General features: G+C 40.7%; 1 long non-coding RNA gene across 1 annotated transcript in view; it reads right to left on the bottom strand.

Annotated features, from left to right (window-relative positions):
* LOC116809512 (uncharacterized) overlaps nucleotides 1–22856 on the bottom strand; it is a 141053-nt gene that overhangs the window by 89599 nt on the left and 28598 nt on the right. The window contains exons 3-4 of the long non-coding RNA XR_009214173.1: nucleotides 17751–17894; nucleotides 15292–15345 (exon numbers count right to left, since the gene is read on the bottom strand). This is a non-coding gene — a long non-coding RNA (uncharacterized LOC116809512). The remainder of the gene's footprint in view (nucleotides 1–15291; nucleotides 15346–17750; nucleotides 17895–22856) is intronic.

Genomic DNA, 22856 nt, shown 5'->3' with positions numbered 1-22856 from the left:
GTAAGAATTTAGGGAAGTTAGTTCAACCACTGTGGAAGACAGTGTGGAAATTCCTCAAGGATCTAGAACAAGAAATACCATTTGACCCAGCAATCCCATTACTGGGTATATACCCAAAGGAATATAAATCATTCATTATAAAGATACATGCACATGCATGTTTATTGCAGCACTATTCACAATAGCAAAGACATGCAACCAACCCAAATGCCCATCAGTGATAGATTGGATAAAGAAAATGTGGCGCATATACACCATGGAATACTATGCCGCCATAAAAAGGAATGAGATCGTGTCCTTTGCAGGGACATGGATGAAGCTAGAAGCCATTATCATCAGCAAACTAACACAGGAACAGAAAACCAAATGCCACATGTTCTCACTCATAAGTGGGAGTTGAACAGTGAGAACACATGGACACAGGGAGGGGAACAACACACACTGGAGCCTGTCGGGGGTGTGGGGAAAAGGGGAGGAAGAACATCAGGACAAATAGCTAATGCATGTGGGGCTTAAAACCTAGGTGATGGGTTCATAGGTGTAGCAAACCACCATGGCACACATATACCTATGTAACAAACCTGCACGTTCTGCACATGTATCCTGGAACTTAAAGTAAAATTTAAAAAAAAAAAGAATTTAGGGAAGTACTTTAACCTTCCTCCAGTCATTAAGACAATATCAAAACCCTAACCCACCTTCCCCACCCTCTCAGCATTCACCATATTTAAACAGGCAACTCTGGAGACAGATAAAATCTACTGGGGTCTTATGCTGGTAATTCCTTAAGCTGAAGACTTGAAGGCAAGTCCTTTCTCATGGAGGAATTTCACTTTCCTGGTCCAACAGAGATACAGCCCAGAGGGCAAACTCCCCAGCTGGGCATAATTCTTTGGGTGAAATGTTTAAAAGAGTCCTGACAACATAGAGCAGCAATTTCCATGCAAATGTGTGCCTGTGGGGGAAAATGCAATTGGCCCAACAATCTTGTACTGATGGTGCACCCCCTTCCCACTCCACTGGGGTGTGGAAACATGACTTGAAGAAATCTATTTGTTCAGCTTTTCTCCCTCTGAGCATGCCAAATATAAATGACTTCTGTGTTTCAAAAGAGGTGCTTGCTCCATGCTGCTGCTCTGTGTCAAGGACCATGTGGAAATGAGAAGCTGTAGTCCCCTCCTTCCCAGTGAGGCTATGGGAACAAATGCAGTGTTGTTGTTTTGTTTTTTTGTTTGTCTGTTTTGTTTTTTTTCAGAATGAAAGAAAAATACGGCAGAACGTTGATGTTTTTTGAAACAAAAAAGGCTGATTAACAATGTGGGATTTACAAAGAAAAATAATAGTAATAATCTACTGAACTTGGTGAATTCCACATGATCACAGTGCTTCAGCCGACCCACCCACCTCAACTCCGATGGCCGCGGGCCACCTGGGACGGTGGTGGATGTAGTAGTGGAAAGAGCTCAGGACCAGGAGATTGTTCTGGTCTCTGCCACTTAATTCATGAATTTAAGATGAATTAGGACAAACTGAAATAAGCATGATGGGGTTGAACTAGCTCAGGGGTCTTCAAACAGGAGTACAGGTACACATGCCTTGATGCATTAAGACTTTGCAAGTAGTACATGGGCAGTATCAATTGCCATATCTTCCATTTCAGCAAATTTCTTTCCTGCAATTAATCTGCCTAAGATTGTGCCACAAATACTTTTTCCCCAATATTCCTTTTCTTTCTTTGCAAAAAAAAAAAAAAAATTAGTATCCACCTCAGTCTTCAGCCACCACAGTCTGACTAAGATACCATTTCCTGGGGTGAAAAAACCTCCATGGCTTCCTCTGGAGGGAGAGTCCTCAGAGAAAAAAGCAAGGGGGCTTCAGAAGGAAATATTGATATTGAAGAGAGGCAAAAAGTCATGACAATCCTCTGCACCAACATCATTCCTTTCTTCTTCCTTCCCTGTCTCCCTCATTCCCTTCTTTCATTTCTTAGAACTAGAATTCAGACGCGAGAAGGTTCCAAAAGGCCACGTTCTAATACATTTATTTGTGTTTAAAAAATGAAATAAGATTTTTTTTCTGACAGAAAGTGAGTCCAAATTGGCAGAATGGCTTGACAATAAGGACTAGCTTTGCCAATTAATTTATATGATGGACACTTTCCATGAATTTAATGAGCTAAAGCAGCAGCTCCAATGTTCAGATGAAAATACACTTTAATCATAGATATATCTAAAGGATACATCATCTAATGTACACTTTGCAACTATTTAAATTTTTGATAAAAAATATTTAGATGTCAACTCGGAAAGACTCTTTCAAAATTATTTTATGGAATGCACGAGAAAAGTCTGAAGTCACAAGTCTTGTTAATTCTTGTCAAGTCAAACTGCCTGTGAAATTCCTTGGTCTCTTCTCTTTCTCCCTCTCTCTGCATACAGCCCTATCCCCCACTCTCCTAACCTCCCAAACATCTCAACCACCTTACAGAGGAAGGGGCTACAACAAACAGGCTGAACATCTCAACTTATTCAGAAAAAAATAATAAACTAGTTTTGTTCCCGTTTCCCTCGATGGATTAATTTAGTATTTCCTTCCCACATGTAAGAAATAAATATGTTATTCGAGTCAGACAGAGTAACAACCTATCTTCTTAACTTTCTGTTTGTAATGAATACCATTAATACAATTCTCTTTTTTGTCCACAATCACCACTTCTGGGTGTGAAAATAAGAAGAGAAAAGCACATAGGGATAAATGTCAATATACTGACATCTCCTTTTCCATTTGCTTGAGTAATGGAAAGCCACAGTGGTTAAGTATTTCAATTTTTACCAGCAACCCTCAGAAAAGGAGACGAACTCCCCAGTGACTCTTGGTAGCTACACTAACCAGCTGGTTCTTACTCTAGACAAAAGTGTTTTAATTTTGTGCATGGCCCCCTTGGTAGTCAGGAGAATCCTATGGACCCCTTCTCAGAGTATGTAAAACAAATGAATAGGATTGCAAAAGGAGCTAATTATCTTGATATACTTTTATCAAAATATTTTCTAAAACATTCCAGTGCATAGTAATGCATGTGCTTTTTCAGTAACATTAAATAGCAAGTGGCAGTGGCAGGAGTAACAACTATCACAATTTTAAAGTAATGATTGGTGTAAATGATATTGTGAAATATCTGCAACCATTGTAATGTTATATGAACCTATCTATAATTTGGTGACAAAGTCACAAATATCATTGATATTACTGGGGCTTGTTGCTTGTATACATTATAAAAAGTGATGTTAAATTTCAGTTGGAGTTCAGTGAAAATAAAGACAAGCTTTTTTCCCATCCAAGTTCATGGATACCCTGGCAAGACAAATTGTGATGGAGGCAATATTTAGAAGGCCTGCTCCCCTTTCCCTTTGGCCCCTTTACTCTTCTGGCTGTCCCTTACTTCCCAAGGTACCCACCCTGCAGTAGCTTCAGTTAGTGTTACCTGTCGTGAGTAATAATCACCATTCCTTGACTGTCTACCATTTTGCATATATCATTTGTACACTTTACAACAACCCTCCAAAGCATTTTATGAATGGAGCAATTAAAGCTCAGAGAGGTTAAATAACTTGTTCAGGGCAACAAAGTCAAAGATTTGGGGGTTTAAACTCAGGTCTCTGTAGCTTAAAGCTTACTCTCATTTCCACTGCACTACACTGCCTCCTAGTATAGAGGAATCTTGGAATTTTGTTGTTGTTGTTTGTTTGTTTGTTTTTGAGACAGTTTTGCTCTGTTACCCAGGCTGGAGTCCAGTAGCATGATCATGACTCACTGCAGCCTTGACCTCCTGGGCTCAAGCAATCCTCCCACCTCAGCCCTCCAAGTAGCTGGGACCACAGGCATGTGCCACCACACCTGGCTACTTTTTTTGGAGAGATGGGGGTCTCACTATGTTGCCCAGGCTGGTCTTAAGCTCCTGGGCTCAAGTGATCCTCCCACCTGGGCCTCCCAAAATGCTGGAATTACAGGCATGAGCCACCTCATCTGGCAAAATCTTGGATTTTAGTAGAGAGTTTCTAAAAACCCAGTACTTCCCATAAATCAATTTCTAATGGAATTTCAGGGATCAGCAAATGTAAAGCTACTTGGAGATGAGGAGTCCACCCTTCCATCTTTCTATACAAGTGACCGTTCTCCTCACCCACCACCCCACTTCTGCAGAGAGGGAAGGAGCTGGGCCAAACCGCAGAAATGTACCCACCACCTTTGTGAGGTCTGCATGAGTTATAGGACATATGGACAAACAGGACCCTTTTATATTTTAGTGGGGGGAAAGGGAGACTGAGGAAGGACATTTATTGCCTGACTGCCATTCCAGGAAGGTTCTAGATGCATTCTTAAAAAGTTTTAATTACTCCCAACACATTAAAGAAACTAGTATGCCTACTTTGTAGAGCAGGAACTGAACACCAAAAAAAGATTAAAGAAAGTGAGATGTAAAGAATCTCCCCAACCCTATAGCTTCACAATAGCTTTCTGTTGTTATAAGCAGATTTCACAAATCCTAGAAGGAAGCAAGCACTGGCTGAAGGAAGAAGAGTATCAAAAACACAATCTAAGTTTGCAAACAACTTGAAAGCAATGTCCCTGCACTATTACTAGACTGTAACCTCCCCAAAGTAAGAGACCATGTCCCTGGCGTGTCTACACTCCACAGAGGAGATTCACGGTGATTGTTTAGTTGAACTAAGGCAGCGCTGGCCCATGAACTTTCTATGTAACTCTTCAGAGCATCCCAGGCATTTCTTTGCCAGTAGAGGACAATCAAAGTTTCTAGCAAGTTGATTTCCAAAGTCATAAACTTTCTGGACAATGCTGTATTCATTAATCATTGAAATGGGATCCATCTTTATCTAATCCCTTTCTCCTCTCCTACCAAGTTTCTTGGCATTTTAAAGCAGATCTGGTAAGTACTGTACCCACCACAACCACTGGATTACATCCCCCATCTGGCTTTTTACTAAGATTTGTCATGGTCAAATATGTGGTATTCTACTGAGTGCATTAGAAAATTAAGAGAGATGACAGTAGATTTACTCTAACATCTTTTATACTACAAACATTATTTGTAAAATTCTGCACTAGTCTCTAGCTAAATTTTCTCCAGTCTTCCTTATCTAGTGTTAATTCTAAGAAACCATTTTTCAATAAATATTTATAAGCACCTACTATGAGACCTGTACTATTCTAAGTACAAGGAGTAGGGAAGAGGTTAATGCATTCATCTGATTACAATACAATGTGGTAAGTGCTAAACAGCAGTATAAATGCAACTCAATGAATGAATGGAGAAGTTATACATTTACATAGTACTTCATCTTTTTAAAATTGCTTTCATACAGTGTTTTCCTCAAGGCCACATCTCCTTCCCTATGTGGTAGGTAGGAAAGATATTATGACCAAACATTATGAAGGTTGCAAGATTTGCCCAAGTTCTGACAGTGTATCAGTAAGAGAACTAAAGGTAGAGTCCAAACCACAAAGATCTAGCCCAGTACTTGAGTCTCTACTTTCAGTACTCATTCCTTTCCCAGGCAGACTACTTTCCCATATAGCCAATGTCATTCAATAAAACTGTACATTAAGATATTCTGAAATCTCAAAATTCCACTTATGAAGGAAACCCTTGAAGTTCTACATCTCACTCCAAACTTCCACATGCAATTATTCCACCAGGCCAATGAGTGGCAATGGTCCATAAACTATGACTGCTATCATCAGGGGTTCCACTTATCTATTGCTATGGAACAAATTATTCTAAAACCCAACGGTTCAAAACAACCACCATTTTATTATGTCATATGATGTTGCCTGTCAGGAATTTGGACTAGGCTCAGCGGATGAGCCCACATCGTTCCACAAAATGTTGATGGTGATCACTCTGCTGTATGCAGCTGGCAGATGGCCAATGGCCTCAATCACATGTCTGACACCTTGTAGGGAAGACAGATTGTTGTAAAGTTGGACTTAGCCAGAACTATCACCAGAGCATTTCTATGCAGCCCTTCTAGTATGGCAGCCTTAGGGTAGTCGGACTTCTTACCTGGAGTCTGAGGGCTGAAGAGTGATAAGGCAGAAGCTGCATGGTCTTGTGATCCAGCCTCAGTAACAGCCTCATGGCATCACTTCCATCATACATTTTTGGGCAAAGCAGTCACAAGTATGCCCAGATTTAAAAAGAGAAGACACAGAGCTCTATCTCTCCATGAGAAAAGTGTCAAAGAGTTCATAGCCATGTTATGTGTGTCTTATATTAATTTATAATTCCTCTTCTTGACCAACAGTGGCCAAGAGAGTTGCCTCTGTTCCAGTCCCAACCATTTCCTATTCTTACGTCACCCAAGATTGCTAGCCCTCTTCTGCCTGTTCCGCACCTACTACATGTTCTTGTCTCCTGCAGTGTCATGCTGGATGTTCACTTCCTATATCAGGACCTATATTACACAAGGTTCTCAGTCTTTGTCTATGGCTGCATGAGGTATACACTAAGGTATTGAGTCTTTTTTTTTTTTTTTTCGAGACGGAGTCTCACTGTCGCCCAGGCTGGAGTGCAGTGGCGCGATCTCAGCTCACTGCAGGCTCCGCCCCCTGGGGTTCACGCCATTCTCCTGCCTCAGCCTCCCGCGTAGCTGGGATTACAAGCCCGCCACCTCGCCCGCCTAATTTTTTTTGTATTTTTAGTAGAGACGGGGTTTCACCGTGTTAGCCAGGATGGTCTCGATTTCCCGACCTCGTGATCCGCCCACCTCGGCCTCCCAAAGTGCTGGAATTACAGGCGTGAGCCACCGCGCCCGGCCCTTGAGTCTTTATTAATTTTGTTTAAAGGTGCTATTGTTGTTTGTTTAGTGCCAAGAATGGCTGCTCTCTCCATTGGCACTGCTTTTGCACTGTTCAGTTCCTGAGGCATTCTGCAGCTTCCTTATATACATATCAGCTCTGCATGATCTTTGCCAACTTAAAATGGTGCTCTCAGAGTAGGGTCTTTACTTGTCCTGATAGAATTTTTTGTTCCCAACAGTACGCTTGGGACAAAACTGCAAAATAGATAAGAATACAAGCTCTGGAGTCAGAAAGATCTGGGTTTTTAATTACAGCTCCACCATTTACTGTGAGATCTTGTCCAAGCTACTTAATATCTCTAAACCTTAGTGTTCTCATCTGTGAAATAGAGACAAAGGTATACACTTCATGGAGTTGTCAAAAGGATAAAGAGCATTGCATAGACGAAGCCATTATCACATTGCCTGGTACTTGGTAACTATAGTAATAGTAGCACTACTGGTAGTATCGATGGTGATTAACAATATCTGACTGATAAAGGACTGCGATGGTTTAAAGTACTGATAAAGATGCAAATGGACTTTTACACCTCCAATCTTCTCTCTATAGATACTTAAACTGAACTTAAGTAAAAATGCAGACATGCACACAAGTATACACATACCTGCGTGTGTCAAGTTAAAATATTTATATTTTATTTTATCTAATAAAATATTTTTATTTTATACAGATATGTCAAGTTAAAATATTCATATTTCCCCTTTTCACCAGGTATATTTTATATATATATTTCTTAAATGTCCATGTAGGTGTTTTCTGTCAGTCATTCATACCAGCATTTCAAGTAATTTTTACTAAGAGAATTTACCTGTCTTAGAAAAACATTCAGATGCAATTGTTAAGTTCAGCTGCTCCTAAAGAATACAGCATGATGAAAATGTCTCTAGAGCATCATAAAGAAACATTTCAATATTTAAGATGGCTGGATTGACTCCAAGGACTGAGAGACAGTCTGTCTATCACCAGTTCAGCTTCAGAAATAGAGTTCTTGGCTCCAGTTCGCAGTTCAATGTATGTGATCAGTGCAAATACAAGGTGAATAAATCTTAAAGATACTAAACTAAGTTATTTCTCAACACAAGAACACAAGGGACAAGACATTCTTGATTAGTCGATGTCTGAGCTAGTATTTTATCTTGGACTAGCTGATGTGAAGCTAAATGTTATTGACTCCCTCTTTGAATCTTCTTTGGAGAAAAGCAATATTCCACTTTGAGTTGGTTATTATCGCAACACACTCCCCATATATAAGATCTGTCAATATTCCTTCATCTGGGAGATTCTTAAGGTCTAAGGTTTTACTGGTCATGACGTGAAGTAATCTACATCACAATTCACGTGCAATTCACTTCACTTACACAGTTCAACCTTTCTGAACAAGTGAGAATCTTCCCAACAGGGACGATATTTACCTGTCATTCATCCACAGCTGTGCAGAGGAAATAGAATGGGGAGAATAGAGTTCAGGGCATTTTAGAAGCTCAGAAAATTTGTTTCTCAAATAACCAGTGAAGGATTGGTGTAAACACTGAAAGTTCCTAGATTTGATGCAAGTACAGTATATCAATTATCTAGGGCTGCTATAACAAAATACCTCAGGCTGGATGGCTTAAACAAGAGATTATTGTCTCGGTTCTGGAGGCTACAAGTCCAAAGTCAAAGTGTTGGCAGATTTGGTTCCTTCTAAGGATTATGAAGGAGAATTTATTCCATGCCTCTCTCCTAGCTTCTGGTGGCTCCAGGCATTCCTCGGCTTGTGGCAGTACAACGCCAATCTCTGTCTCCATTTCCACATGGCTGTGCTTTCTGTGTGTGTTCATGCCATCTTCCTTCCATGCATGTCTGTCTCTGTGTCCAAAGTTCCTTTTTGTATAACCTTTATACAAGGTTACCAGTCCATTAGAGTAGGCCCATCCCAATGACCTCATTTTCACTGTTACCACTGTAAATATGCTATTTTCAAATTATTTAAGATCATGTTCTGAGATATGGTGTGGGCCGGGGCAGGGGGAGGGGGTAGGGCTTCAGCATATCTTTTTCTTTGCACACTTACACGATGCAAAACTCTTGAGCCAAACAGAGTAAGGAAATGACACAGTCACCTTCCAGCAATGTAGGCCCAGGAAAAATTCCAAAGTAATACAAAAGATTCAATTCTATCCTGCCAAAATTATCTTTTCATTGTTTAATCTCCTTTTCTGAAAGCTACCATTAACATAATTTCAGTTTCAATCCTTGTGATTTAAACTTTTTTTTCCCCAGATCTCTTCTGGGAAATCTAGCTCCCAAGTAGTTTCTTCTGCTAGGTACAAGATTCCCCCAAGTTTTCTATGCCTTTTACTTCATTAGCAAGAGGGTTTGGTATAAATTGCAGCCAACTCCTCTGCATTTTATTTTGCAGAGAGAAATAGATGTACATGGTAATTATCATTGGGCATGAGTTAGTTATAAATTGATGAAATGTCTTCCAGACATTAGAAAACTGACCTCATCATTCTCAGAAGAATGTTTTTCCTCTGTTCACCTCTGTCCTTCAGTTTCTTAGAACCAACACCATCCAGGAAGGGTTTAAATAAGAACCTACAGTAGTTATGATGTTCCTAGGCCACAAATATTGCCTGTGCCAAGGATTAGGCTCCTGGAAACAGACTTTCAGTTTCTGTCAAGTATCCTTTAAGAAAGAACACTATGAATCTGGGACTACTTCCTTCCTTTACCAAAAGTTCATGTTTTAAGCCCTTGAACCTCCTAAAGGACTAGGTGGCCACTACCATATTAGAAATGAGACACAAGAGACTAATTAATAGAAAACATATTTGAATCCAACTTTGGACTTCGTGAGATTTGGAGATTGTACTTCACAGCAGAAGCAATAATGTGAAAAGTAAAGCCAATGTAAGAAATGCTTAGGTTACCTTTGTAACTGCATCTTCCCCCAGATTGTGTGTGAGTTTTGCATATTCCAAAGTCAGAAGAAGAATAACAGCTCAAGAGACATATAAAGAAATACTAGAGGCCGGGCACAGCAGCTCACACCTGTAATCCCAGCACTTTGGTAGGCTGAGGCGAGTGGATGACAAGGTCAGGAGATCGAGACCATCCTGGCTAACATGGTGAAACCCCGTCTCTACTAAAAGTACAAAAAAAAAAAAAAATAGCTGGGTGTGGTGGTGCATGCTTGTAGTCCCAGCTACTCAGGAGGCTGAGGCAGGAGAATCGCTTGAACCTGGGAGGCAGAGGTTGCAGTGAGCCGAGATCGCGCCACTGTACTCCAGTCTGGGCGACAGAGCGAGACTCCGTCTCAAAAAATATAAATAAATAAATACTAGCGAGAAACCCAGTCTCTAGAACTTACAAGTCAGAGTTACAGAATTATAACAAATTCTAACAAATTTGAAAATGAAATGCCAAAATCAAAGGACCACTTAATGACATCATATTTTTACCTGAATAATTGACCTCACAGAAAATCAAGTTGTGGAAGGTACATCTGCAGTAACAACTGCCCCAGATTTATGTACAACATGTGGATTTCTAGATCTTTCTAAGGGTGCCAACAAGTGCTAGATGAAAGAAAAAGAAGTATTAGAATCATCTTCCCTAAACATGACTGATAAATTCCAGAGATAAAAGTCAGTTAGCTTAATGGTTGTTTGGCTGTTTCTGCTATAGAGTACTGATTTTACATATTTTTATTTCAAGTGAAATTGTAGCTTTGCAGTACATACATTTTATGACATCTCATAAAATTGATGTGTCATAACTAGAATAATTGTGTTGCACAATCTTAAAACTAGGACAGCCCTTAACAATTATCTATCTTTTTTTTTTTTTTTTTTGAGACAGGGTTTCGCTCTTGTTGCCCAGGCTGGAGTGCAATGGTGCAAGCTTAGCTCACTGCAACCTCCGCCTCCCGGGTTCAAATGATTCTCCTGCATCAGCCTCCCGATTTCCTCATCACTAGGAACTGCTCCTGGGATTACAAGCATGCGCCACCACACCCGACTAATTTTGTATTTTTCGTAGAGATGGGGTTTCTCCACGTTGATCAGGCCGGTCTCGAACTCCTGACCTCAGGTGAACCACCCGCCTTGGCCTCCCAAAGTGCTGGGATTACAGGAGTGAGCCACCATGTCCAGCCTAACGATCATCTATCTTTTCAACTTGGCTTTTACGTACATGATTACTGTGTCTCACTTGAGTTTCCAATGACTCTGCAAGGGAGATAGAATGTTATTCACTTGAAAACTACAGAGGTCCAGAGTGGATGTGGGACTTACCCAAACTCACCCAGAGGACAGGGCCACACCTAGGCACTCCATGCCCTTTCCATCTTCTTTTCATTTCTATTTCACATCCACCCCACTTCCAAACACTGTGCTCAAACACTTCAGCACATGAGTCACAGTTCCTCTCTCTCTCCTGTCTTTAACCATTACCCAAAATAACAGCATCATCCATCCATGTTGACCACAGAATCTGCCAACAGCTCTTTCAACTCCATTGCATGTTCACCACAACCTTTATATTCTCATCACCAGGAACTGCTCCCCTCTAAGATCTCTAGTCACTCTCCCTTTCTGAAACAATCTCCTCACTTTCTTCTCCCGCTCCCAATGTATCTGTTCAGTCTGCCTTTTGCCACAGTCAGTAAAAAAAAAAAAATACTGATTGAGAACCTAAGAAATAGATGGAAGACCAGCTAGACATGGACACAGGCAACACTGAGTTTTACCCCCTCAGCCTAGCCCACCCCTCAACCACATGGTCTCTCCCCGTACTCCAATCCATATCTGCTCAAAAGGCCTCAATTTTCTCCCCAGCAATGGATGGACATTTCAGCATTACCCCCTGCAGCATCCTACAATCCCTCAATTCCTTAATCTACCATCGTTCCAATCCCTAAATCTGGATTATTTCATATTTCTCATTCTCTACTCCCAGACGACTTTGCTGCTAGATAAGATCATAAAACTATTATGACTAGGTCCACCACAAATTCAAATTGTCCAACTTTGTCTAAAACTTTTAAAGAACTCTGCAAGACCCAAAGAGAACCAAAGAATGGGTAGATGTTTTAAAGATGCAGATTTTGGTTTGAAATAAGATGGAAACATATAACCACTTTAGCTAACCAGCAACCAAAAAATAATGAGCTCAGCATTACTGTTGGCATTTTTTTTTTTTTTTTTTTTTTTTTGAGAGAATCTCACTCTGTCACCCAGGCTGGAGTGCAGTGGTGCAATCTCAGCTCACTGCAAGCTCTGCCTCCTGGGTTCATGCCATTCTCCTGCCTCAGCCTCCCAAGTAGCTGGGACTACAGATGCCCACCACCACACCCGGTTAATTTTTTTGAATTTTTAGTAGAGAAGGGGTTTCACCGTGTTAGCCAGAATGGTCTCGATCTCCTGACCTCGTGATCCACCCACCTCGGCCTCCCAAAGTGCTGGGATTACAGGCGTGAGCCACCACGCTGGGCAGAGTCTTGTCTTTGTCACCCAGGCTGGAGTACAGTGGCGTGACCTTGGCTTACTGCAACCTCTGCCTCCCAGGTTCAAGTGATTCTCCTTCTTCAGCCTCTGAAGTAGCTGGGATTACAGGTGTGCACAACCAAGCCCGGCTAATTTTTGTATTTTTAGTAGAGATGGGGTTTCACCATGTTGGCCAGGCTGGTCTCATGCTCCTGACCTCAGGTGAGCTGCCCGGCTCAGCCTCCCAAAGTGCTGGGATTGCAGGCATGAGCCACCGCACCGGCCTGTTACTGTCGACATTTAAGTGGAGTTTAGATCAGAGGTTCCCAGACATGACTGATTATAAGAAATACCTGCAGAGATTTTTTTTTTTTTTGAGACGGAGTCTCGCTGTCGCCCAGGCTGAAGTGCAGTGGCACCATCTCTGCTCACTGCAGGCTCCGCGCCCTGGGGTTCACGCCATTCTCCTGCCTCAGCCTCCCGAGTAGCTGGGACTACAGGCGCCCGCCACCTTGCCCGGCTAATTTTTTGTCTTCGAGACAGGATTCTGTCATCTAGGCTGGAGTGCAATGGCATGATCATGGCTCACTGCAGCCTCAACCTCCCATTCTCAGGCGATCCTCCTGCCTCAGCCTCCCTAGTAGCTAGGACCACAGGTGTGTGCCACCATGCCCAGCTAAGTTTTTTATTATTATTTGTAGAGATGGGGTCTCCCTGTATTGCCCAGGCTGGCCTCAAACTCCTGGCCTCAAGGCATTCTTCTGCCCCAGCCTCCCAAAGTGCTGGGATTACAGGTATGAGCCACTGCACTGGCTGAAATTTTTTTAAAATACAGAATCCCAGGTCCCACTTCAGACCTAATGAATAAAAACCTCTGGGAGGTGTTGATTTCTAAAGCTCCCTAGAAGTTTCTGATGCAGCCAACCCATAGAATGACACTAGGTTTCCACTGGGCTACACTACTGATTGTACTTTTTCCAGGACACAATGAAAGGGATTGCTTCACTGAGGGGAAATCCAGGTTAAATGGTCTGCCTTTACAGTTTATTCCACTCCTTACTTTCTCCTCTACTTGAACCTGAAGCCTGTCAATATTGCCTACTGCTTACACTCTCTTTTTGTCCCACTGTGGCACTTAGGGCTCAATAACCTGACATTCCTAGGGAGCAGTCTAAGCTTCCTTCCAGAAAGTCTAGAAATGACCACAATGGATGTCCGTGTGAATCCTGCTCATTGCACCTCCACCAACATGAAGCTCACACCATCTCTTAATTTTCCCACTAGCATGGATGGGATGCTCATTCTTCATGCTCCAATGCTGTCTTGCCTCATTTATAATGACTTTATGTTAGTCAAAATAAATGTTTTTTCACTTCTGCCCTTACAGCAAAAGTAAAAGCCAGATGAACATCGCGTCTTTGCTGGACAATACTTTAATACATTTGTAGCTGCAGGTGGCCTCAGTGGACTCTACTGTAGAGTGCAGCTTATGTCACTGATTTTGAAACATCTTTGTGGTCAGTGAAAAGACCAAGCATTACCTCCAGTGATGGTAAGAACCAAAGAGCCAGTTCCAGTAACATCCATGAGTATGACTCACACGTCTGATCAGTTGATTTATAATAAATCTCCCCTGCACGTATCTTGATAAAAGCAGACCTTTCAGGTTTCCTTTTTTAACTTAATGTTCCCTACCAAGGCTTTCCTTTTCATACTTTTCAGTTGTCAAATTATACAAATTTAAACTTTTGCTCATTTACTATGGATATGATTGACTACATAATTCTTTTAAAAAGTTACCTGCAAATATAGTTACCTAACCCAATTTAATATACACATGAGAAAAATAGGTCAGACTCTAAACATTGTCTCTTCTTGTCTTTTTTCATTAAATTGCAAAAGGTTTCATACAGGTCAGCATAGCTGGCACCTCCTTACTTTCATTTCTGTAACCATTTTCTTTATTATTGATAACAGTCGTGACAATAAAAATAGTAATAACGCCTGCCTGCCTCCCCAAGAGCATAAAGATCTTGGTCCCTAGTACAGGCAGGCACTGAAATAAACAACAAATGATATGTATCCTTTGTTTGACATCTTGAATGTCTTAACCAATTTGCCTTTAGTTACTATGCGTTTCTAACAATTCTCAGTTACTAAAGGCAAGAGAGTGGGGCCGGGCGCTCAGATTTGGGAGCGGGGGGGATCAGGGTCGAGACCACGGTGAAACCCCGTGTCTATAAAAACACAAAATTAGCCGGGGCTCACGCCTGTAATCCTAGCACTTTGGGAGGCCGAGCGGATCACGAGGTCAGGAGATAGAGACCATCCTGGCTAACACGGTGAAACTCCGTCTCTGCTAAAAATACAAAAAAATTAGCCGGGCGCGGCGGCGGGCGCCTGTAGTCTCAGCTACTGGAGAGGCTGAGGCAGGAGAATGGCGTGAACCCGGAAGGCGGAGCTTGCAGTGAGCCTAGATAGCGCCACTGCAGTCCGGCCTGGGCGAAAGAGCAAGACTCTGTCTCAAAAAATTAATTAATTAATTAATTAATTAAATTAAAGTTGCCCTCTCTCTTTTTTGTCCATTTCACAGAGCAGCCTCACATTTTCAGTCTTTCAAGTCTCATGTACACATCACAAATCCACGGAAACTGGATAAACACTAGAGAAATACTTTAGTTCTCTTTTCAAGGAATAATGAAGGTCAGAATTTGTGTAGCAGTTTTGCCTAACCATAGAGGTACCTAGAGAAGATGGATTAGCTAAATGTGAGCTATTTCTCTGAGGAAAACATGAGTTTCAGGCTCACAATCTGGACTGTTCTCACCCAGAATAATTCACCCTTCCCTTATTAAATAAGCCTTTTGGAAATGTGACTTCATCACTCACTATCCAATGAAATAGGGATGGACTGGCTGATTATTTCTAGCATCACACTTACCTGTCGAGAGGCAGCTACAAGATGAACAGGTCAGGAGGTATAGATCAAGTTCTTCTGAAACATAGAAAGATGAAAATGATTAACAAAAGCCCCCATTTGGCCTACATTTTACTTTGTATTCCATTCCGTTTACTAAACATTGATGGAACTCTTATTGCCCTAGACAAAGTTCCCTTGAAAGGTGAAGCTGTGGCAAGGCTTAAGTGCTAAACTTTACTGGGAGGTGTGATCCCAGGTCAGTGTGAGTGATGGGAAAGAGAACTGCCGCAGGTTAGCAAGGGAAGCAAATACAAACTGTTGCGATGGCAAATCAGCCACTTCATAAACAGACATGCTCACTGGGATAGGTTGCACAGAAAGCTTTTCCATGGACCAGTCCACCGGAGGTAGAAAAGAGAAAAAGAGATTATCTACAAACTCCCTCACATCTCCTGCATCCTGGGGCCTTACAAGTCAGTTGCCATCGCAGCCTTTGGAGTAGAAGAAAAGGACCAAAGCTCTAGGGAGACAGGTGAAGGCCAGAAAATCTCAAGAGGCACACAACAGGCATCTGGTACACTTATCATGTGCAACAAATGTCTTGTATGCCATTTCCTAGTCTAATATGACTATCAAAATTATAATTTACATATGATTAGATACATCCTACCTGTATGTTCAAATCACAACTGTCTTAGTCCACTTTGCATTGCTATGAAGAAGAAGTTTATTTGGCTCATGGTTCTGTAGGCCATACAAGAAGAAAGGCATCTTATTCTAGCATCTGCTTCTGGTGAGGACCTCAGGACGCTTCGAATCATGGCAGAAAGGAGGGGAGCCAGTGTGTCATAGGGTGAGAAAGGGAGCAAGAGAGAGGGGTAGGAGGTGCTAGGCTCCTTTTAACAATCAGATCTCACATTAACTAATAGAATGAGAACTAAATCATTACAGTAAGGATAGCACCAAGCCCATCATGAGGGATCTGCCACCATTACCTAAACACCTCCAACCAGGGCCCACTTCCAACATTGGGGATCAAATTTCAACAAGAGACTTGGAGGGGACAAATATCCAAACTATGTCAACAACTAAGAAAATACCTTCTGATCACTGATTTCCTTTGAAGACCTATGTAATAATATATGATTTTTTAAGAAATTATTTTCACCTGTGAATCTCATTTATATTTCAATATTTCAAAACAACAAACAAATAAAGAAAAAAAACTTTTTTTTGAGACAGGGTCTTGCTCCATCACCCAGGGTGCAATGCAGTGGCATAAGCATAGCTCACTGCAGCCTCGAACACCTCAGCTCAAGCAGCGCTCTTGTCTCTGCCTCCCAAGTAGTAGGACTACGGGTGTGCACCACCATGCCCAGCTAATTTTTGGTTTTTATTTTAGAAGCAGGGTCTCGCTATGTTGCCCAGGCTGGTCTTGAACTCCTGGCCTCAAGCTATCCTCCCACCTCAGCCTCCCAAAACACTGGGATTACAGTCATAAGCCACTGTGCCTGGCCAGAAAAAAAGCATTTGATCTCCTTCTGGAGAACTTTCACTGGTTAAAGCCCCTTGAGACTAGCATAATTAAATAAATATTATATTGGGGCTTATAAGGAAACACTGAGAAACCAAGTGAGCTCTCAAAGTGCTGCCTGTCAGAAAGGTGGTTAGGAAAGACTCCGACTTCCTCAACAGAGTCATGCAAGCAATATATTTGGTGTGACAGAAGAAGGAAGGAGAAATTTAGGAAGAATAAACTACTCCCTTCCATAGTATACAAATAAATTATTTGTATGAAAGTAAATATGAGCAATGCTGCAACTATGGTTATAATACTTTAAGTCTGTCTTACAGAGAAATTTTTTTAAATCATCTGCCTGAAATAGCTTTTTTATTATCCTACCAACTTTTCCACTGAATGATTTGTGCCAAAGTAACTCTGCATCTGATGCAATCTGAAACAGTATCATTGGGCATATCTTTGGACATATTTTTAATGTGATTAAGACACTTCAGCTCGGTCTAATAGCTTTCTTCGCCAAGGGTGTCTAAATGTTCTTAAGCTCGACAACTTTACTATCACCACTGCCATTTATTTGGATTGAGTTGGAAATTCATTTTGGCAACAGTGTCTGATATTAGTCTCAGAGGTACAGAAGACAATTTAATTTTACTATGCACCAAGTCTTACTTGCCATGAATTCAAGGTGCTTACACTGTTGATCCTAAATTCTTGGACTACTTTTATTTTCAATTTGTCCAAAATTACTGAAAGAACAAAAAGCAAAATCCTATTTCCTATATTTTGATTATTCTCTATCTACAAAGAGGATAAAAGATGCATTCAGGGTTTCCAAAATAGTATTGGGGGACTTCATCTTGCTATAGGACTAGTCCACACAGAAGATGTTTTAGCCCCTAAACATCTGCCTAACAAAGTATCATAGACTGGGTGACTTAACAGAAATGTATGGTCTCACAGTTCTGGAGGCTGGAAGTCCAAAATCAAGGTGCCATCAGGGTTGGTTCCTTCTGAGGGCTCTGAAGGATCTGCTCCAGGCCTCTCTTGGCTTGCAGATGATGGTCTTCATGTTCACCTGGCATTCTCCTTGTATGCAAGTCTCCTTCTTTAAAGGACAACAGTAATACTGGATCAGAGCCCACCCTAATTATCTCATTTTAACATGATTATCTCTGTAAACACTCTACCTCCAAATACAACCACATTCTAGGGTATTTTGGTTAGGACTTTAACAAAATACAAATTTGGGGTTGGGGGCAACTCAACCCATAATACTCTTGCATTTTGCTTAAAAGTCCTGCCATAGATGGGATCCTCTGGGTAATGGCAAAAGTTAAAATTCAAGCTCCAGGGTCACATTGCCTGGGTTCAAGCTCCAGATCTGCCCTTTGCTGGCTATGAGACTGAAAAGAAGTCACTTAACCTCCCTAAATTCTGTTGTTTCTTCATCCGTAAAATGGAAATGATAATAGATCCTACACCACAGGATTGCTGCAGGGATTAAATGGTCAATCCATATAAAGTGCTTAGCCTAGTGTCTGGTAAAAAGTAAGTGCTCCTGATATGTTAGTTATCATTAACATGAATTATTATTAACCTAAAATCATCCATTTAAACTGAAAAGTAAAGCTCACTGACCCAGTCATTGGAGAAGACACTTTCTATCTTTCCTCTCCAACCAACTTACAGCCCCCTCCACTTATGGCTGCATTTTAGATTAACAAGGACTCCCAAGAAGAAGCACTCAGGTTCTTTTTGTCCTATCAAGTCCTATCGAGGACTTGTTAGATTATAGAATTATAATGGCTGATTCCCATTTTACTCCACCCCTTAATGCTAACAGACTAAGAGGCAGAGCTGAGGTCAGTTTCTTTACTGACTAAATGTTCCTCTTTATATTGGGACCCTCTATCAGGGATGTCCAATGTTTTGGCTTCCCTGAGCCACATTGGAAGAAGCAGATATGCCTTGGGCCACATATAAAATATGCTAACACTAGCAATAGCTGATGAGCTTTTTAAAAAATTCATAATGCTTTAAGAAAGTTTATGAATTTGCGCTGGGCTGAATTCAAAGCTGTCCTGGGCTGCATGTGGCCCACGGACCGCGGGTTGGACAAGCTTGCTCTATAATGAGGCATTCTGCATCATAGCTTCCCTCCCACAACATCCATTTTCCATGTCTAAGAAAGTCAGCTCTATTCTGCCTTTCCTATTTTTAAGCAGTTCATATTTCTCTTTTATTCAGCCAAAATTGGATTACCAATTGTTTTTGGCTGTTGTTGCATTTTTTCCCAAACCTTCATTTACAAATTCATTAATATTCATGAAGGAGTTTATATATTAAATTTACATAAGTATGAGATAAGAGGGAACTCTCTGCTCCTAAGATTCTAGTCTTATGCTAGAAGACTCTAAGGCTTGCTATAAATATCTGTTTTTATTGTTTTGCTTTCATGTCTGGCTTATCTCCTACCTTCTTGTGGAGCCAGAAATAGAAATAACTGCTTAAGGTGATAGACACCCCAATTACCCTAATTTGATCATTACACATTGTGTGCTTGTGTCAAAAGATCACATGCTCCCCATAAATATATACACCTATTATATATCCATAATAATAAAAAAATTATAAATTAATTAAAATAATTTTCTTAAAAAGTAAGACAAACTTTTCAAAAATAAAAAATAAAAAGACCCTTGTGCTGCGATGGGACTCTGACCACACCAACAAGCCTTCTTCTCTGGTACATCTCAGGAAAGGGTGAAATTAGTTCACATAAACACCACTCAGCCTGACCAGGTCAGAAGATGTGTTTCCTGAAAGTCTAAACCTTCACTAAAGTATCCAGGACTATATTATAACTTTCTTGGGCTCCTTCCTACACAAAAAAGTAAAGAAATAAAACTATGTTTTATAACTCATTGGTGTAAAGATGAATATATTAATGCTATATATCAAAACATTTTATTTAACCTAAAAATTCATTTTTTTCTTCTGATTTTAAAAGAAATTAAAACAGGTTGTGTGCGGTGGCTCACGCCCGTAATCCCAGCACTTTGGAAGGTCGAGGCAGGCAGATCATTTAAGGTCAGCAGTTCGAGACCAGCCTGGCCAACATGGTGAAACCCTGTCTCTACTAAAAATACAAAAATTAGCCAGGTGTGGTGGTGTGCGCCTGTGCTGGGCACTTGTGGTCCCAGCTGCTCGGGAACCTGAGGCAGGAGAATCGCTTGAACCCCAGAGGTGGAGGCTGCAGTGAGCTGAGATCCCGCTACTGCACTCCAGCCCGGGCGACAGAGCGAGACTCCAGCTCAAAAATAAATAAATAAATAATAAAAGAAATTAAAACAATTTCATAAGCCTCTAAAAGCATTGTAGGCCCAAGATGCTGCATCTACTACACCAATTAGATGTTAGCCCACATCTAACCATATAGTATTTGATATACTATGTCAAATATGTAGTATACTATATATATATATGATATACTATACTATATACCTTATAGTATTTGATATTAGGCCAAGTTGTCATAAACCCCAATCTAAGGTTTCTAGTTGCTAAATATGTTAACCAACTAATTATAAGGCATTAAAGATGCACTTGACTTATAACCCTCTATTACTAACCACAACATACAAGGAAAAAGCTCTGCATTTCTGCATACAGTTAGAGCAAGGATTACATAACTCTTCGCACATATTCATACTTATCATATCACTGTTTTAAAGCAGCCACTTTGTTCTCTCTGAATCTCCTTTGTAGATGTATAGACATATAAAATAGCATTTGCTGCTTTTTAAAGTATGCCTTTCACAAATCAGTTACTGATAAAGGAAGAAAGAAAATTAACATTTGCTGAGAGCATACTATATATCAGGCACTGTCTTGGGTGCCTCCACATGTATAGTCCAGGGAGATGAAGATTATTACCCCGTTTTTATATGTAAGGAAACTGATACTAAGTAACATGTTTAAAATAACAGAATTCAGTAATGGTAGAGCTAGAATTCAAAATCAAGTTCTTTTGATTTCAAAGTCAATGCAGTTTCTACTACATCAACTAGATTAATTATATGGAATAATATAATTATTATATTATTATTATTATTATATTATTATAATTATATGGAATAATATAATATATATATATAAGTGTTTTGGGGTAAAAAGATTTAGAATAACTTCACTTTAAAAGAGAAATTAACCAAAGGCCAGGCACGGTGGCTCACATCCGTAATCCCAGCACTTTGGGAGGCCAAGGTGGGAGGATTGCTTGAGCCTAGGAGTTCAAGACCAGCCTGGACAACATGATGAAACCCCCTGCAAAAAATACAGAAGTTAGCCAGGCATGATGATGCATGCCTGTAGTGCAGCTACCTAGAAACTGAGGCAGCAGGATCACTTGAGCCCAGGAGGTCAAGCCTGCAATGAGCCATAATCACACCCCCACACTCCAGTCTGGGTGACAGAGTGAGACCCTGTTTCAAAATAAATAAATAAATAAACAAAAAGTAACCATTTTCTTTCCTCCCCCCCCCCTTTTTTTTTTTTTTTTTTTTTGAAACAGAGTCCTCACTCTGTCACTTAGGCTGCAGTGCAGTAATATAAACATAGCTCACCGCAGCCTTGAACTCCTGGGCTTAAGAGATCCTCCCACCTCAGCTTCCCGAGTATTTGGGACTACAGGCGAATACTACCAGGCCCAGCTGATTTTTTATTTTTATTGTTTTGTAGAGATGAGGTCTCACTATGTTGCCCAGGCTGGTCTAGAATTCCCAGCCTCAAACCATCCTCCTGCCTCAGCCTCCCAAAGTACTGGGATTACAGGTATACCTGGCCACCATTTTCAAATTAAGTCAATTATCAGGCAAAATCATGTCATCTAACAGAATCACAATTTTTGAACCAGAAGGTACATTAGAAGACATGCCTAGCTCAACTCCTTCATATTCTGGACGAAGAAATCCCAAAAGGACTTGTGACATTGCTGGGATCACGTAGAGAGAAGTGTACCTACAATCATTGCTCCTCACTAAACACAAAAAGCAAAGAATAAATGATCTATACGTAGTAAATTTGAAAAGGAAGAGAGTTACATGAACAGAAAGTTATTCTGAACCATTTTTCATGGTTCACGCTGCTGCTAAATTGATCTTTTTTTAATCCATCAAATGAACTTTTCTTTCCATCATCGTATGCCCCAAATGAAGACCAAGAAAGTCAATTTCATACAACGTTTTGAATTGGTAGAGGCAACTGTGGGCTTCAGTAATCAAGGCCAACTCTTGTAAGCTACAGAAACTCAACTGGACTTTGAAAGACGGTAGCAGTTGAACTTACATAGCAGATGCTTTTAGATGATCAGAACAAAGCCATGGATGAAATTGGTATTTGCTCTGAGCTTTAAAAATCTAGAAAGCAGTTTCATAAACCCTTTCTCCATTATGTCATACAAACCTGTAAATATTTTTAAAAAACAAATATATACGTGACTGTTTTTCAGCTAAAAATAAATACTTGCAAAAGTGCAAACAAAACAGAGGCATATAGAGTAGAAAGTAAAAGTTTTCCTTAATCTTCTTCATGAATTTCATATACTTTCAGACGTTTTATAATGCATTTACATACACACATATGCAGAGAGAGTCCTGGCATATCAAGAAAAGAAAAGCTGGGGCAGGTGGGGTGTATCAGGGGAGATTGATTAGAAATAGACATGGCTGGCTGGGCGCAGTGGCTCAGGCCTGTAATCCCAGCACTTTGGGAGGCCGAGGTGGGTGGATCACCTGAGGTCAGGAGTTCAAGACCAGCCTGACCAACATGGAGAAACCCTGTCTCTACTAAAAATACAAAAATTATCCGGACATGGTGGCACATGCCTGTAATCCCAGCTACTTGGGAGGCTGAGGCTGGAGAATCACTTGAATCCGGGAGGTGGAGGTTATGGTGAGCCGAGATCGGGCCATTGCACTCCAGGCTAGGCAACAAGAGTGAAACTCTCAAAAAAAAAAAGAAAAGGAAATAGACGTGGCATCAACTAGAAGGAGAGAAACTTTGG

The sequence above is a fragment of the Hylobates moloch genome, unplaced genomic scaffold, assembly GCF_009828535.3.
Source record: "Hylobates moloch isolate HMO894 unplaced genomic scaffold, HMol_V3 SCAFFOLD_1, whole genome shotgun sequence".
Lineage (NCBI taxonomy): Eukaryota > Metazoa > Chordata > Mammalia > Primates > Hylobatidae > Hylobates > Hylobates moloch.
The sequence above is the reverse complement of the archived record's forward strand: the minus strand, read 5'-3'. Positions and strand labels throughout refer to the sequence as shown.